The sequence below is a fragment of the Agelaius phoeniceus genome, chromosome Z, assembly GCF_051311805.1.
Source record: "Agelaius phoeniceus isolate bAgePho1 chromosome Z, bAgePho1.hap1, whole genome shotgun sequence".
Taxonomy (NCBI): Eukaryota; Metazoa; Chordata; class Aves; order Passeriformes; family Icteridae; genus Agelaius; species Agelaius phoeniceus.
This window is the reverse complement of record NC_135303.1, coordinates 21,240,806-21,253,507: the sequence shown is the minus strand read 5'-3', so window position 1 is coordinate 21,253,507 and position 12,702 is coordinate 21,240,806. Positions and strand designations below refer to the sequence as shown.

General features: G+C 36.1%; 1 protein-coding gene across 10 annotated transcripts in view; it reads left to right on the top strand.

The window, feature by feature from the left end:
- Positions 1–3,405: 3,405 nt before the first annotated feature.
- Positions 3,406–12,702, top strand: part of MEF2C (myocyte enhancer factor 2C) — a 120,845-nt gene continuing 111,548 nt past the window's right edge. For 5 of the 10 annotated variants that reach the window (XM_077171937.1, XM_054651915.2, XM_077171934.1 and 2 more), the window contains exon 1: positions 3,431–4,049. The gene's annotated coding sequence lies outside the window, so the exon portion shown is untranslated. Of the gene's footprint in view, positions 4,050–12,702 lie in introns of all 10 variants that reach the window. The other 5 variants (XM_077171942.1, XM_054651916.2, XM_077171938.1 and 2 more) reach the window with 5 other exon arrangements.

The following is a 12,702-nucleotide window of genomic DNA, read 5'->3' as shown; positions in this document are numbered from 1 at the left end:
TGTGACAAAGGCTTTCTGTAATTGTTGCATGATGTGTGTGGTGATAACACCATTTTTGTAATGGCATGCCATTTATTTTAAGTTAATAAATAAAATGCATACCTTGCAGATATTTTCAATCAAAAAATTTTGCAAGGAATCAGGTACATGTCATCTCATAGCAGAGGTTTACAAAGCAATTAATCTGTGCTCCTGGAATACAACCCTGCTATCTTTGAAATTATCTGAGTTTGTATGTTTTTGTTCATTATAAAAGCATATGGTTTGAGGGAATATTCTGAATGAATGAAGAACAAATACACTACAGTTGAATAATCTTGTGGGGTGGATTAATCTATAGCCTCGATTTCTCTCAGGGTGGGTTGCTGTGGCAACCACCCCAGCTCACTTTAAAATAATTTCATAAAGCTCTCTTCAAGAGCTGCACCCAGCGTGGGCCAAGTTTAAAAGCAGCCAGACATGGGAAGAAGGGTTATACTGTGTTGCTCTTATAAATAAGGAGGTGGTGGAAGAAAGCAAGGTGTAGAGTGGAATGGGTTTTAGCAGAAATTTAAACCGAAAATAGAAACCAAGCTAGCCCGGAGTTAAAACACAAAGGAGGTGGGTAATTTCATAGTAACTTCACTGCTTTTCCCTTTAAATACTATTAAAGGATGGCTATCTCATTTCTCCTAATAGAAAAATATGATCTGCATCCACAAAAGAACAAAAATATACTTTGATAATCATCTTCAAAGGAAATGTTACCTTGAAGTAATCACACTTGTAAAGAGATACTTGGATGCACTTTTTAATAAACCTTTGGAGAGCTGATTTTATACTTATTACATTATGACCAATGTCTCATGGTTTAAGACACAGCATGCCTCAGGTGGTAGATTGGGGGAAAAAATTGTCAGCAGATCTATATATGGACAGTGGACAGCAGAAAAGCTGTCCACAGAAATTTCTTGTGCCAGAAATTTGAAAAGGGTGCATTTGTGGAGATTCAGTACATGTACAGACATCAGCACAAAGGGTTTTTTACTGTTTGAAATTATTTCAGGTTTTTAAATTAAATCCAAAGAGAGGGAAACAAAAACACCCAAACACTTCAAATTATGCTGCATAAGTTCATGCCTTGTCTAAATCTGAAACAAGTGACAAATCCTGATCCCTCCCCTTATATCTGTCTGTCCATCTGGCATCTGAATCCTGTTGTAAAAATCAAGATGTCCTTTACACAGATTTGATTAATTGTGCTTGTGACTAAAACTTGGCATGGCTTTAAGGTGCTCCAGTATGTGAAGGTCAGCACTATAAAAAGATTAGACCACAAGTGCCCACATGGAGGTGTAGTTGAAGTTCTAAACTGCTATATCCTTTTATTTTCTGAAATATTTTCTTACTATAATAACTACTTTCAAAATATGACAGTGCTCACGTTCTGTCTTGCCAGTTGAAGGGCTGTGTTATCAACTACCAGACACCAGAAAACTTACACATCCTGCATAAAATAAAGCAGATGACAGTCATTTTCAGTTAGAGCACAAACGTGTCAAGTCTTAACATAATTTTCTATTTTTTGCCACTAAGAATATACAAATATTACTGGATAGTTGGGTGCCACACTGGGAGACCAAAATTGTCTATGGAAGAGGCATAGCAAGGGTACAACCTGTGTAACTGTTCTTGTTATGTAAAAACTGTAATGTATTTCATTCCTGCTGTGCTTCACAGCAGACCTGAAGCTGAGAAAGTATTTATTTCCCAGTGTTTTTCAGGCTGTGCTAACACTGCTGTGCATATGTGCCTGTTACCACCGTGTACAATGTGCTTCACTTGTATCTGATTGCCTGGTAGCTCTGAGCACATCAGCATCACTGTCATTATTGGTGTGGGTACATTTGTAGCATGTCACTGCACGGAGAGTGGTGCACTCTCACCCAGACAGACCATGACACTGATGAGACCTTCAGTATTCTCTAAGGGTTTGCATTGTGAGCAATTGCAGGGTGCCTGTTAGAACTACCTGAGCTTTGTTTTGCTCTGACTGCTCTTTGAGCATCCATGTTTTAAAGGGTACAGTTGAACTGAAAAGGTATTTATTCACTGTCGAATACTTTGGAAGTAGGTCAGTGGCCCAATGAGATATTTCTAGGGGAAAAGACTGTGAGACCAAGGACTTGTATTAAAATAACCCAAATAGATATTTATCTCTGTGTTTGAATAAGTCATTTGGTTTTTTCACATGTGCTGTTCCAGTGCCTTAATCTATCATACAAATAATACTCTTTACAAACTCCCCTGCTCCTCCCAAAGGATCATAAAAGTTGGCTATTGGCACAAAAATTTTAAAAGTATGTGCAAGATCCAGTTTTACTCAAATCACTGCATGTGCTTAATCTGGATTCAAACTAACAGTGCAGTCCTTTCAGTCCAGTTTTAGAAGCGACTGAACCTATTAAAAAAAATAAATAAATAAAGCCCTGTCCACACACAGCGTGCTCTCAATGCTGCATATCTGCGGGTGAGACTGACACGAGACCGTCTCCGGCAGCTTCCCGTGGCCGGGACATGCTCGAGGAGGCGAGCGGGCCCGGATCTGGCCGCTGCTGATCGCGGGGAAAGCACCGCTGAGCCGGCGCTGCGCAGGAGCAGTTCCCCATTGTCGCGGGACGCGGAGCCAGATGAGTTGGGAAAGTTGGGCTGCTCAGCAGGCGCCGGTCTTGGCAAGGGGAACCCTGCCAAAGGGATGGGCAGGAGGTCTCGGGGGCGGGGGCAAGTGCCGGAGGACCGCAGCCCTACTGCGCTCCGGAGGCGGCGCAGGGGTAGGCGCCCTCTGGGTCGCACTGGACGCCGTGGGCCGGCTGCCCCCTCTCGGCGCCCGCCCCTTCCAGACCTAGGTGAAGCCACTCTGAAGGTACCGCCTCGGGGGTGCTGGGGATGCGACACGCAGGGGCGTTCCGAACCCTGGGCTCCTCAGGTCCCCGGGTGCGGTGAGCTTGGTTACTTCCCCACAGCCGGGACCTGACCGGCCGCGCTGACTGGCCCCAGATGCGCTGCCGCGGGCAATGCCCGCCTCCCAGGTTCGCAGCCCTCCTGCACGCTGTGGTACCCCGCCAAGAGGGGGAAAACACTCAGCGGCTCGCCGCCTTGTCTTCGCTTTGTGTGATAAAGGATGTCATTAGGTTTGCGTGTGGCATATGCCATTGCCCCCACCGTAAAACTAAAATTAGCAAAATGTCAGGAATGGAAAGATTGATTCACCCAAGATGCAATTATCATTTTAAAAGTGCTTGATTGAGGTGCTGATGTTCAGTGATTTATTCTGCATACCATATACATAATTAAAGTAGTGTAGTGGAGCAATTTATCAATCTAGTTTAGACTAGAGGGGCAAGGAACTGCTGCCGCTGCTGCTGCTGCTCTATGTTTGTTTTATTAAAACGCTTTCGAGATCTGATCCCGCCCCTTTTTTGCGAGACTGAAACTGATTATTTCTTCAGCTCGGGAAGAGAGAGTCATTCGTTTGGGATTGTGGGAGAGGTAGAGAAATAGAGACACGATAAAAAGAAGAAAAAGGAGGAAGAGAGAGAAGTAGAAAAGGACACCTCATCAGGAGTATGGTTTGAATCCCTTTCTCGCCTCCCCCTTCCCCTCCGCGATGTTACAGAGGCTGTGAGCTATTCGCCTTTTCCCATTCGCCTGCTGCCACTTCCTTCCTGGACGATCTCAGGACGAGTCCGGTTACTTTTAATCCGACCAGCAGCTCAGCCACTTTCTCCTCCTCCACGCAGCACACACGCGCACACACGCGCACCACGCACACACACATACGCACACGCACACGCACACGCACACACACACACACACACACTCTCCAGGCATCTTCTGGCTGCTTATTGGATTGACTTTGAAGGTTGTGTGTGTGATTCAAGGCGGCTGCATGTTGAACCAGGTGGTGAATATTTAAGACTGGAAGAAGTAAAGGGATTTTTTCTTTTTCCTATGAAAGGAAAATATCTGAAGGACTAGTCTGATCAGCCAAACAGCTAACTGTTTACAATGTAAGTACATGTGAAATTCAACGTCAGAATAAAATGTGGTGGGCATGGTACAAAAGCCCGAGGTACATTTTCTATCGCGTTTGAATAATGTATCAGTCATTTTATGTAAACTGAGATTGAGGTTGCTTGCAGACTTTTAGTGTGTAACTGCGCAGTTGCTTAAAAGTAGCTTGCTAAAAAACGAGTTAAATCTCTAGTAAATTATGGCAAACTTGTCTCTATCAGTGTCATAAGTGTTTAAACTTCGATGAAGTTAGTTTACATAATTTATGTGCTTGATATTATAAAGTATTGGAAGTTTATTTGATTTAGATGGCTCTTAGTTGATTTAAAAGCTATGACCTTGTAGTGCTTGCACTGTGATTTATCAGACTAGGGAAACAATCTAGTTTCAGTGAAATGCTCTTAAACTTAGCTGTATCACAGGCTCTTCAGTCTTGAGTTTAAGTAGTGCATGCTTGCAAGCGTTCAACTTTGTACATCTTTCATCTTAATTACTTATGTTTGAGATGAAAAGAGCCCTTGCATTTATGTGGGAACTTAAGTGATGGTCTGCAAGCCAATTTTGGAACAGTATGCTTTGGTCTTTACACAGTACTTTGAGTAATCTTTAAATTTTTTTACACAAAGGAGCTAATCAGAATTACAGAACTAGCTGGCATAATTGCAGTACAGTCACTTACAGGCTAAGAAAAAGTTTAACGTGAATGAGCGACTTGTAAGATTATTGTTGCATTATGTAATTAGAATACTTATTATTTCCCATAAAACTTAGTGTGACCTCTTGTCAGCCTGAAAAACAAAACAAGTATAAAAAACAAGTTAATAATCCTATTTCCATGCTACTACTACTAACAATAATAATAATTTTAAAAAAAAGCAATGCAGCATGGCGCAAAACAAAATTTAATGAATCATTGTGGGTATCTAAGCATTGTCTTTTATAGAAAAGTTCTATTTTCTTTATTGTGTGTAATGATTATTATTACCAAATAGCTACATACTTAAATAAATACTGTAATAGACAATTTAAGACTAAAGGTTTAAGAGAATTAAACAGAGAAAGGCACTTTACCAGTACTTTGCTGATGATCAGAAAATAATAGCTTTGACACAAAATTTTCCTTGCACATATCTGACAATCACCTTAATGGCATACGTCCTAGTTTCATATCTTTACTTTAAAATAACTGTAAGATGAATGACAAACAAACTATTTTAGAAGCAACTTCTCATTTAGAAGACTAGATTTCTTTCATTGTCACTTTCCTGCTATTGGGTTTGAAGAGTAAAGATGTTTATATGGAGTATAATAACTAATCCCTAGATGCTTTGGCAGGGCAAGGAAATAGCACCACCTGTGATTCACTACTCCAACACATACTAATCTTCAGTGCAAATGATAATTCATATGGTTTCTCTGGGCATTTGTTATTTTGTGAACTGTATTTATTACAGGATTTCAAGTACCTTACTTCAAGTTGAAAACACACAAAACTTTCTTACTTTATTAGTTTTCCTAAAATATCCATTATATTATTCCTTCTGTGTTAATGAGTACATAATTCATAATGAGCCTATGCTGAAATATCTGTCCACAAGCCTGTCCTTTTGGAAGTAATAGAAAAATTGCTTGAAAAACAACTTAAGACAATGGCCCCTAATCCGAGGTGTCTATGTTCCTGGTTGCACATGTACTTTTATTTTAAAAATTCACTGTTCATATATATTTATGCTAATATGCTCTACATAGTATGAGAAGGTAGCTCTGGGACCTGAACATGGAAAGACTCTTTAATGCGAGGAGTTCTTACACAACTAGTCCCACTGTCAATGTTGAGAGTACTTGTAAGAAAATGAGCAAGTCACAGGGATAACAATTTACAGGATCAGGATCCAAAGAGACTAAACCTCTTGCCTGTCCTAAAGCTTTCATAGGACAGAGATGTAAAGAATGTCACTTTCAATGTCCTATAAAAGAATGCAGGGATCAGATACTGTCTGCATCCTTTTAAGATTATTTGACCAAGAAAAAAGGAAATGTAAGTTTAGGAGCCTTATTAAACTTGGTACTAAATGATGAATAGTGTGGGAGATTAAGTCTTTTACAGTTATGTTCCCAAATTTCTAGTTTTGGACCATAATAAGAAAATTAATTCAAATAATTTCTTACTGTGAATTTTCTTCCAATATGGGATCCAGATTTTTTTCCTTTTTTTAGACATTTCATCTACCTGCAAAATGTATATTTAAAACCAGATGTACCTTTCTTAAATGGTTCTTTTTTAAAAAAATGCCTATAATGTTACAGACAAAGAGAAATGAAGTTTCCTGAAGCTTTTCACAAAAGTTTGCTTAAGAAATATTTTGGTAACTCATTATTCAGTAGATAAAAGTAATTATATAGAAACTTAGGAACTGAGCAGGAGTTGTGAATAGAATATTTTGCCAACTTAATTTCTTTTAATTGTACTTTTCTCTAGAACCGATTAATTTATTGTTCATCAGGATAGTCTAGTTCATTTTCAGAGACAGCTGAAGTTATTTCTACATTTCATTAAAGAAGAAGTCATTAATTGTTACTATGCTCTTGAAAGAAAAAATGCTTGGTGTTTGATATATCAAGGTCCATTTTTATCTGTTTGATATAATTATTCAAAATTGTGTGATAATTTTTCCAAATATCAAGTAAGGTGTATTGGCATTTTTTTGAAAACACTGATGATGGAGATGAATCTACATAAGCAGTTATATAATTTCCAAGAATTTATAGTCCTTGCTTCAGCATCCTAAATCATAGCCAAAACACTTACATTTTTTATACATTTTATGTTTTTTAATTTTGCTATTTGATATCAGCAGAAGATTTTGCTTTATCCTCATTTATGCTCTGTAATGATTTAGGTACAAAATATTTTTAAAATAATACATTTAATTCTGAAAGCTAGAAAATTTTAAGCTTAACAAACAGAGTTAGAATTCTGATATTTGAAAAGGATGAAAATAGAATTTTGGATCCTGCTTCAGAAGCAAGATGGATTCAGAAGAACTTTGGTCAGCAAACACTGATGGTGCAAGTGAAAAATTGAAAAACTGAATTTTTAAACTATTTTTAGAAGTAATTACTTGAGTCCTCTGACCAGCTTTAAGGTCATTTTCTTAGAACTGATGATCAATGATACATATGGACAGGTGATTAAAAGCTAGTGTCTTCAGCCCTCCACTTTAATGCCACCGTCTCATTGACTGCAGTGCAGGAGAGGTTGTCTATTCACTGAGATCTGTCATCTTTAGGAAATCAGACCAGCTTATAGGGGCGATTCACAAAACCAACTGTGACAACAAAGTCTTATGTGCCTTACAAAAGAAGGATTAGGCGGTTCACATGTCATTTTGATTGGACAGCAATAAAAGCTGATTGCTGTGGCATAGCAAGACACACTTCACTTTTAAGTGATTATTGTATGAGACAACTAGAACTCTGTTGCTTAGTCATTGTTAAATGTAATTCAAATCAAGGAAAACTCAATTTTGACATTACTGGATTTGTATGACTTTATAGTGAAAGTACAGCCACTTGTAGCATTGTTACACAAATTTTATAAAAACTTCTTAATACACCACTTTGGAGAAATACAATTAAAATGTGGTAGATTATTGTTCTTGGATTTTTTAAAAAAGATATTTGTCTAGATATTTTCCTGTAATCACAATTTAAAGTTACTAAAAGTGACTAGGCTCTAAAAAGTGCCTAGAACTATACCAAATTCACTGCATTTAACCATATTAAGAGCTTACGAGCAGAGGAGTGTGCCTAAAATGTGTCAAGGCTTCAAAGATTTATCAAAAATTATAATATTGAACAACAACTAAAGAATCTTATTTTATTCTCTTATTTTTTAAAATATAATGGGTTTAAAAACTATTATTTGTGTTGCATGTGTGTCTGATTTGAAAATAGCCAAGAAATTAAATGCTGCCCCTGTATTATTAAATATGTCATTTATCAGTGAGAATAGTTTTTTCCTATTTGCATAATTTAGTTTAAATGTACAGCCTTAACATTTAGAAGTATGAAAATAGAAAACTGATAAATTCTATGATAATTTCATATAATATTTCAAAATAACTCTTTTTTTACCCAACTGATGCCTCCTAGTGTTTCACATAATAAAACACTAATGAGTCAACCATAAATGTAAACATTATTCTTTCATTTTCTTCATCTTATGTGATACATAAAATTAATATTTATGTTTTTAATTTTGTATGCGTTATTTTAATCAGACAGGAAACTCATATAAATTCAGATGTCTCATTTTTATGGATACTGAAGGTGCATTTCTATTTTCTTTTACTATAGCTTTGCCTAGCTGTGTTTTGAAAAGTTTAAGTTATATAGTTTAAGTAATATAGGGTACGTTTTCATTTTCTGCTTTTGTTTCCTATGTGCATTAAATGAATTTCTCAACAATGCATTATTAAGCTCAAAAAATTTCTTAAAAAGGAATTTTAAACATTTGCTAGCATGATGCTTTGAAAAGTAAGCCCTCAAAATAGGCAATAAATGCAGTTATAGAAATGTTTGAAATGTCCTAAGGCACCTCACAGCCAAATAAGATTAAAAACACTGCTCTGCAACATGCTCGCTCACTACAGTCCTCAAAGAAGGCTTATTGTATTTTGTAGCCATTCCTGATTATTTTACTGTTGTATGATCAAGAAAACTCTGTGAACAGTTTTCAAATTCACAAAATGTGCATCTTACTCTTTTAGTTGTGTGTGTGGATGATCAGTACTTCTGAAAAATAGTTCATTTGCATAAAATACTGAGATGGAGTTTGAAGTGGTAAAGACAGTGTCCTTTTCTTACAAGTGCAGTCTGGTCATATAACTCCTGAATGCCTCAAAAAACTACATTCAGCTCTATCAGACAACAGTAGAATTTTTTACCTTTTATTTTATAGAAAAGTTTAATTTTCAAAAAGGTATCTAGTATCAATGCAAAGCAAAACCTAGGGGCCTCAGCTGTATATTGGATCTGTCAGGTATGCTCTTATAATAATAAAGAAGCTGCCAAGACTGAGAATACTCTTACACAATTAATGCCACAATTTTATGTAAAGTATGAGATCAATTTAGTGAAAAATGAATTGGAAATAGAGCCTGTTATGCTAAGACTTTCAAGAAAAGCTGTGAAATTCCTTGGTACTTATTCTGTTCAAGAAGTTTAAAGATATATAGTCAGTTTGCAATTAAAAAATCAAAGTTTAAGAGTTAATATGAGTAACAAAAATATGTGTCTTCTCAATGCACATATGATAAATTAAGGGGCCTACTTATAGAAAAATTCTGACTGAATGCAGTGAGTTAAATCTATATATGCAAATCTTGGTCGTGCAAATTAGTATCTGAATTTAGAACATTTTAAAAGTGCATATTTTAGGATTGTGTTTTGCCATGAACCCTTTTAACATAACATTTTTCTCCCAGTAAAGTGCAAGAACAGTTATTTATTTAACTGAAGAAATATGACATAGAAGCCTGTCCTTTAAACTTCCTTGCATCTTGAAAGTATTTCAAAGTATGCAAATGACACCTGTTATTCTGTGAGGAATGCTAACATGCTTTGAATTTTCTGATATATTTTCTGATAGAATTTTCTGATATATTACATTGCAACTTGCATTGTGAAGAGACAGTAAATGTGGAAGAAAAATAGGGAGAAGTGTAGCAAAAAAGAATCCATGTCATTTCCAGTGTAGGACTGATACTCTGAAATACTCCCAAAGAGAACCCCACCCAGCTTTCTTTCCCTTTCTTTTTTTTTTTTTTTTTTTTTTTTTTGTTTAAACAACTACATTTAGATTGCAGAGATCTAAATTACAGCCTACACTTGTGATATCTTAGAGCAATTTCTGCACAAATTGTCTGAGAATTATTTTAGTCCTATATGGAATACACTGGCACAATATGGATTCAGTAATCACACCAGTGAGGTCAGATGGACTGTACCCCATTTGTAATCCCTGAACAGCTGTTTTAGCAGTCACCTGCTGCAGCAGGGTTGATGTACTTATTTCTGCCTTCTGGCACCTTCCCCAATATTGGAAGCCTGCAAGAGCTTGAGTGAAGAGAGCTTCAGAGATCTTGGCCAGTACAGCTGGTCCTGGAAGTCAGTCAGTATCTGCTTCCTTCATTTAAGCTAACCATAAGGCAGCCCACAGATTAAGGACAGAATTGAACAGATGGCATACAGCTCCTCTGCTTTCTTTTCCCAGGTTATAAAGCTGATATGAAACTTAGATTCAAATCTAACAAGTTTTATCTTACTCTTATTTCTTCAACTGTATAATTGATTAAATTAAGTTTATAATAAAAATTATCAACCAAATACCAGTGCAGGAATTTACGTTAAATATTACTATCTCGTATTTTTCATGCTGTAATCTCAAGGTCTAAGTGAACTGAATTACAAACAACATTATTTATGTTTGCTTTTATAGATATAGGGTGCATGCCACTTGTGGAAACCATGCTCAGTTAAATTTCACTATTTACTTTTAAGCTGTCAATCAATAGCTGTTAGGAAAGTATGTACAAAGGGCAAGGAGGTAGGCTTGTGAAATTGTTTATAAACCACATCAGAACAAGTTGACAAATTGCAGAACACTATCCACATGGAACATTAATTTTAGTAATATAAAAAAATCAAGTCACAGGTTAGCATGTGCTATTTGTGTGATTTTGAATAAAATTGTTCCCCCTAGTGAAAAAAGTTTCAATACGACATTATATTTGAAATAATAGTCCATTTTTAACCAGATTGTTAAGATATTGTTGGGTTATCAGAGAAATTATAATGTTTCAGAACATATTCGCCCTGTAAGAAGTTTGACTGCAGCACTTTTCATTTAAAAATTCAATATGGATTTCTCAATGAACACTGTTTTAAATAATTTCATCAGAGTTCGGTGGAAAAGCTGTCCCTAAAATGGGAGCTGGGAGGAGAGGGCATTGTAGACAAACAACAGGACACTGAGGTCCTGTGACCATCCTGTAATGCTGGCCCCATGTGTCCCCTTCAGCCTGGCATTTTAGCTTCTGAATTTTACTGCCAAGAACTCGCTTTTGATGGCCATATCCCATGGGAAAGCCTAAGTTACTACTATAAAAATGTTAATATTCTGGGGATATACTGTGAAACCAGCAGGAGACAGTATGTTTTCTAGATTTAGCCTCAGGACTGCTATATGTCTGTCCATCAGGGTCCTGAATGTGTTTCTGCTTAGGATAAGTGGGAGAACAGCAGTAGAGGAGGAAGGCTTTTAGGGGGTTGGAAGAACGCGGATGTGGTCTATTTGTTAAGATGGGATACAATGAAGGAGTTAGTCATGTTAGTCAAACTTAAAACTTTAATCTTGCAGAATTTTTTCATTAAAAATTCCTGTTGAAATGTATATAATTAATCTTGCTGTGAATAATCTTTAATTGTTGCAGACATACGCAGTGATCTTACTGATTGTTGATTGAAATATGTTGTAAGGCTGTAAGGAAAGATCTTTGAAACAGTATTTGATGACACAAATTTGATTTGATTTTGCTAACAGAATCTTGGAGAAATCATCAGTTTTCCCATCATCTTATTTATGTTTATGAGATGGACATATCATATGATATGCAGAGGAATGAGAAAAAAATCCATGTTACGACCCCAGTGCAATCTATGAAATTTGTGAATTTGCATACTTACTAATCTTCTTCATGACATATTTTTTATTTCAGAATACTGAGCCAGAAAATGCATTCATGCAGTGGCATACAAAAATTATAACTTTATCCAAAACACATGTAGATGAATTTTAGAAATTATAAATATTATAATTTAGAAATTATAAATATAAAAGGCTAATACTTTTTGTTATATGATGTGTAGTTAACAATTGGAAATAATATAAATTTATGTTCAAAATGTGTATCAACTGGAAAAGAAGAAATGGAAAAATTTTTTTCCACTTTACTCTTAAAACATGATGAAATGATTGCCAAGCTACCTAATTGAAGCAAACTTCACATAATTATAGTTGTATCCTTGGTAGGTAGAAATCTGCGTATCTTCACAGGGGAAACAGGATCTGATGTTTCCATTTTATTGTTGATGCTGCCATAAAAAAGATTATGCATAGGACAGAAAGAGAAAAATTATCTTCTACATTTCCTGAAATATTGGCATACAAGTGGGACTAATATTTTTGTGGGTCTCCCAAAAATTGTTATTGACAAAGCAAAATGAAAATCTATTTTCAATACATTTCCAGTACTTAAATCCTCATTGAGAACCTTGCATTTAGTTCAGTTATGCTTCCAGTAGATAGTGTCACAGGCTTAGTATTACACTGAGTGGTGACATGCAAAATAGTAACATAGAAAGCATCCTTACTGGATGCTATCTTTTCTGGAATTTCATATTTTTAAAAATTGCTTGAGAGGTGATACAGTGGTGATAGGCATAATGCAAATCATTATGACAGATAAAAAGCAAGCAATAGAAAAATTACTATTTTGGCATCATATTTTCAATGTTATTAGGATTATTTCCCTATATTTCTAATCATATAGTAATACACATATCTGAGGGTGCAAGGATTTCTCA